This window comes from Chinchilla lanigera, unplaced genomic scaffold (assembly GCF_000276665.1).
Source record: "Chinchilla lanigera isolate Chin_1 unplaced genomic scaffold, ChiLan1.0 scaffold00029, whole genome shotgun sequence".
Taxonomy (NCBI): Eukaryota; Metazoa; Chordata; class Mammalia; order Rodentia; family Chinchillidae; genus Chinchilla; species Chinchilla lanigera.
The window spans coordinates 12740602-12746606 of NW_004955430.1; the positions used below are offsets into that span (position 1 = coordinate 12740602).

Here is a 6005-nt window from a genome sequence, read left to right on the forward strand (position 1 = left end):
AAATAATAATGTATATCATATAGAATGTTGTAAGAATTACAGAAAACATAATGTGCTTAGAAATTTTCATTAAATATAGTATTCTTTTAAAATATATTTTTATAATTTATTGTGAAAAGTAAAAAGTCATTCATGTTGCCATAGACTTGTTCTAGTAGCCTAAAATCATGAAAGCTGGTATGTTTTATTTTTTTGGTTTTCCTGGGATCAAAGGAAGTAGAAGGACGAGATACTTGCTAATATTAAATCTGGGAAGCATACGCAACTTATTCCATTCATGATAACTTCTTTGTCTTGCTAAATACAGGGAAGTGTATCAGATCATCATGTGTCCCCAGGAGTTCAAACTCATATGATTATTTGCAAATCCATATTTCTGGCCTGGACATTCCTGAGGATACTAGATAAGAAGTCAAGTCAATGCCCAGGTTAAAAAAAATGGTGTAAAATATATTCATTTCTGTCTTCTGCAACATTCTAATCATAAATAGTCCAGGTATGATAAAGTAATTTATGCTATTGATCTTTCACTCTGACAAACACACTTACCTTTCAAATAAACATGTTAATATATATAAAAGTTTTCATTTGATATTTTCATTGCTTTTAGACTTAATTATATGAGGAAAAGCAAATCTATGACTACAAGCTTTGCAAAACTTGCATGAGGAATAGCCTTGGGATATATTCAAGAGTAAAAGATTTCAGACACAATAGCCATTTACAGAAGGGAACTCAAATAAATGGGGAATGAGAGAAGTACATCAAATCACTGGTGGAATTTCCCAGCCCCCTGCTTCCTGCTAAATTCTAGAACTGAGTTGTCTAATATGAGAGCAACTTAGAGTGGCTATGGAAATCAAATTAAAACTCCATTTTAGTAAGAAACGGCTACCTCCACTCTTGCAGTAAGTGCCATCCAAGATGTAACTGCTGACTGCAGAGATGGAGCACACCTTCATCATCTGTTCTGTTGAACAACATGGAAGAAATGCGTAATTGTGTTATAGCCTCTAGAGCAGGTTATAAGATACCTCTCAAAAACATCTGAAAGCACCCAAATAAGATTTACTGTTATTAAACTGAAGCTCCTGATGAAAAAGAACATATAGGTTTATCATTCTCTGATGCTGATCCTACGTTCACACAGAACGTCAAACTAGCCTACTTGTGATTTAGTCTTTAATGTAAAACTAAAGCCAATATCCTGAGACATTTGTGAATCATTTCCAGTGTAGAAGTCAGATACCTAAGCGCAAACAATCCAGATACACGCACATGCAGAGGGAGAAACAGAAGGGAGAGAGAGAGAGGCAGACACAGTGGAGATGACAGGAAAGACTTTTTCCGTGACATGTAATGAAGTGTGTTTCCATGTGAAACTGATAAAGGATGCTGTTAAAGTAATCAAAAGGCAACAAAAACACTGAGAAATTAAAATATGAGAGCAATAAACCCAAAAATTGCAAATATCTTTACAGAAAATCGTAGAAAAGTTGCTAAAAATTGAAATAAAACAAGAAACTAAAGGTATAAACAATAGATAAAATGATAAGAAAATTAAGGCAATAATTCTAAAGAGCATACATCTGCCCAAGATGGGGGAAAAAGACTCCTGAGAAAATTTGCCTCAAAAGTTGTAGTAGCAGCCCATGTGAAAAGCAATTTACTTATTATTGTATTTTTAAAAAAAAATTTGTAAAGTGCATTTATTACTTCTCCTAACTGAAAAGCCCAGGGTATAGAGTAACATTAGACAGAGCTGGATCCTGAGGTACAAATGTTGTCATAGAGCTCTGAATCTCTCCATCCTTTCACTCTGCCTCCTTAGAGTGGGCTCCATTCTCTCTCAAGCTCGTTCATCATAGTAGACCCTGTTCTTTTGAAATGATTTTAATCCTACAAAGCTAAAGCACCTTAGTAAAGAGAATTTTTTCTCCCTTATGACTCAGTAAGGGTTGAGTTATCACTGGGACAACTCATGAATAATATAAGCACCACTGAATGAATTGATATGGTCAAGGACATGGACTTTGTTGATTGAAAAGGTGTAAATTATATGTCCACCCATAAAGCTTAGTGTTGGGTCAGTTCAGTGTTCCAAAGTGAATGGAAGCAATGGCTCTAAGCATCATCAGGGAGTTGTTGCAATAAAATGGAATGGACACTTGCCAGTCAGGGACAACTGGTATCCAAGGTAAACTTTTCATCATTATCACTTTTCGCATATTGGTGAATCACACTGAGAAAAATTTTTTAAAAACCTTGAGAACTTACAGTCCTACAAAGCAAAGTTAAACCCCTACATTCTACTGGACAGTTCTCCAAGTTGTTTACAAAGTATACATTTGTAATTGATTCCTTAGAGTGAACCTAATAGATTATTCCATTTATAAACCAGAAGATAAACCAAGGCAAAAGAGAATCTGGATTCTTCCTGCTGACATTTTTTTTGCATGAATGAAGTAAACTATTCAGAAACTTTCAAAAATACAAACGTGCCAGTTAATGGGGTCATTTGTGCAAATTCATTAGCCCGAACACTTCCAATTGATTAGCACAAAGTATTACAAAAAACAGATCAAACAGGTTGCCATAAAGGTTTTAAAACAGAAAAATCCCAACCATTGATGAGTAGGTAAAATAAAAGGAACTCTTAGATAATTTTCCAACAATAATTGCCTAGTAATTTAAGAAGCAGCAATTCCATTCCTAGGTAACAAACTCTAGAAAAATTCATGTAACTATGCACAAATAGGCATGTGTAAGAATCTTAATAGTACCTGTCTTTGTAATAGCAAAGATTAGATATGGAGTGTGATAAGAATTGAAGCATAGCAAAATCTGTCAACATAGATGAATCTCAGACACAAAATACTGAATGGAAAGAACAAGAAATGAAAATTCACTGAGTAAATGTGTATACTATATTTCCATGAGTCCAAAATCAATCAACTACATAATATTTTTAAGGGTAGACATGTAGGTATTTTAAAGACAGTAAAGAAAACATGGGAACAATGAATGAAACTTTTTGGACATTGACTACCTCTGACAGGGTTGCAAATATATGTGCTCAGCAGGGAGTACAAGGTGTTTCATTTTTGATGTGTTTGCAATGTTTTATTTAAAAGATTTTAACATGAAAAAGAAGGTATACAAATACAGATTACATTATGATAACCAAGGCAGTATCCTACATGATAAAAATAAAACAAATATAAAATAAATATATCAACACTGAACAAAGTACTTGAAATTTAATGAAGTACTTCATATGCATGAAATGATCTGACCACAGGCTTATTCAAGATAAATTATTTCCTAGAACACCAAAGTGCAAACTATTCTGACTGTCCGTTGCCTTATTCCCCTGGTATGTATTTTGAGAGAGCTTCTATATAATATGAAAAGAACTGGTATTACACTTAAAGACTCCAAAATGGAACACAGTTAACAACGTACTTGTAATGCAATTCTATATAAAAAGTATACTGTCAATTTTACTACTTAAAAATTTAAAAAACAAAACACTACCCTAAATAAAAGGTAAAACTCCATCAGAGAAAAATTCTCATTAGTTGTATATCATTGGTAGAAAACTGATAAGATTTTGTTGCGGGCAGGAAAGGTATCTAATGAAGTCAGTCATCTAAAATTTGTTCAAAAACATTTAGAAGCTTGTAACTCTGCTTATACCATCTTAAAATATTATATCATGCAAAGGGATAACTCAAAGAAAATGTTTCTCAAAATGAGGCCCAAAGGCCCAAAATAATTCTAATGTGGACTCAGTAGTAAACATTTTAAACAAACTCCCTCTGTGATTATTCTACATTCTGAAATGCCCTATGGCAAAGAGTAACACTTAAAAGCAAGATCACAAACATATTTCTGATATATTAGCATTCTCTATAAGTTGATGCTGTGAATACTGATTTTTGTTTTAAAACAAGTTATGAGTATTAAGAGAAACATATATTCCTTACAAATGAACATGTGAATGTATATAAACATTTTTCTTTTATATTTTCATTTCTTTCAAATTTAGATATTTGAAGAAAAGACAATATATGACTGTAAGTTTTGGAAAAGTTACATTTCTAATGAAATTGGGCATACAAAAGATAAAAAGAAAATTTATTAAATGCCTATAATTTGTAATCATTCTAAATTTAAAACTAGATAGCATCCCTAAAGTTAAGTTTTACTAAGATTGTACCACTGCAGCTTATTTAGATGACGATGGTTATTTTTCAAGTCTTTTGCATAAAAATGGTACTAAAATAGAGGAATGCTATATCTGGCAACTTTTTAAATACCAAATTGCTAACCACTAATTTTAATGAAAATAGTTTAAAGAACTCTGTCCCTGTATTCTACTAGGTATTTCATGTGTTATTCTACTAAATAAAAAGAAAATTAAGGAAATAGAAGTATAACAAATGTTTTTTGCAAATTCATTCAAAATTGTTATTATTTTTTTGGATTTCCCTGGAAACTGCATAAACTGGGCCCAAAAGAACAGGTAATATGGTTTGGAAAGCAGCAAGTATAGTCAAGACATTCTACTTAAGAGAAAATTATTTTCCTGGATAATAAATAACAAGAAAAATTGTTAAGTATTCTCTCCCCACTCAACAAATGGAACATGTTTATAAGTTTGGTGATCGAGCAATTGCTTCATTGTGATTTAAGTCAAATCATAAAAAGGAACTTTACCAACAAAAAATTCAATAATCTCTATTATAGATGATAAAAATCAAGTATTACTCCATGTAAATGTAAGTACAAAAAAACAAATTAAAATAAGCTTCCAGACAATTATGAAATGGTCAATTGAATCTAGGTTGGTGGCCAGTTTTCCCATGTATTAAATGGCAACATAAACGGAATGTGTAGCTGAAAAATGAGGATCAGATATATTCTTCTTCATACATTGAAAGACGATTGATATACTCAAAGCCCGCAAATTTATATTCACTGATCTTCCTGACAATGTCATTATCTGGTATGAGCTGTACAGGTTCATTAGTAAACTGAGAATCAAAGTTGTCCAAACCCAATTCCCCAAAAGTGCTTGGTTTAAAGGGGGGGACCACCTGCTTTTGGTCCATCGTGTCCCAGTCAACATTTCAAAAGAATGGATGCTCCTGAGCACCAGCCAATCCTGTTGAGGATGACAGCCCAACCGTTCTTTTGGGTCCTTGTTAGAAAAAATCTCCAGGGCACTTGCAGCTTTTATAGACAGACAACGGGATATATTAATCTTTCTTTCCAAAATAACTTATAAGAGATAATAAACAGAGTTTTGATCAGGATTATCAAGGCTCTCAGCAAGATGAAATGGAGACTCTCCAACCATCATCTCGAACATTATTACCCAAGAGCACACCAGTCACCACTGAAACCATAATTTTTCTGGAGCAAAGTTATTAGGAGCACCACAGAACGTGCTGGTCATATGTCCTGGCTATAGTCCTTTCTTACAAATGCAATATCAGTGAGTTTACTGTGCCCTTCCAAGTCCAGTAATAAATTGTCTAATTTAAAGTTTCTGTAAAGTATCCCACCTTTATGCAGATAATTGTGTGCTAAACTGATTCTGCAGAGTCAGTGCTGGCATGTTCTTCTGGAAATATTCTTTGTTGCTGAAGATGCAGATCTCCGTCATTTGCAAAATCTAGTACAAGAAAACAGTCTGCCTTCTGTCTGAAAGCAAGAATGCAGTGCAGCAAGAAAAGAATGATTACGTACCTGCCGTAGGATGTTCTTCTCTGTACCTGATCAATGTCAGCAAGCTTTTTCACACAACTTTCTTTGCATAAATACAATCTCTCTTTTTTTTTTTAGTCAATTATTCCCAGTGCATGTTTGTGGCTATGGAAAACATTTCTTTTTCTTTTTCTTTTCTTTTTTCTTTTCTTTTCTTTTCTTTTCTTTTCTTTTCTTTTCTTTTCTTTTCTTTTCTTTTCTTTCTTTTCTTTTCTTTTCTTTTCTTTTCT

At 33.0% G+C, this 6005-nt stretch overlaps 1 pseudogene; it reads right to left on the minus strand.

Moving 5' to 3' along the window:
- Positions 1-4916: 4916 nt before the first annotated feature.
- The window catches only part of LOC102006599, a 2598-nt pseudogene continuing 1509 nt past the window's right edge, over positions 4917-6005 (minus strand).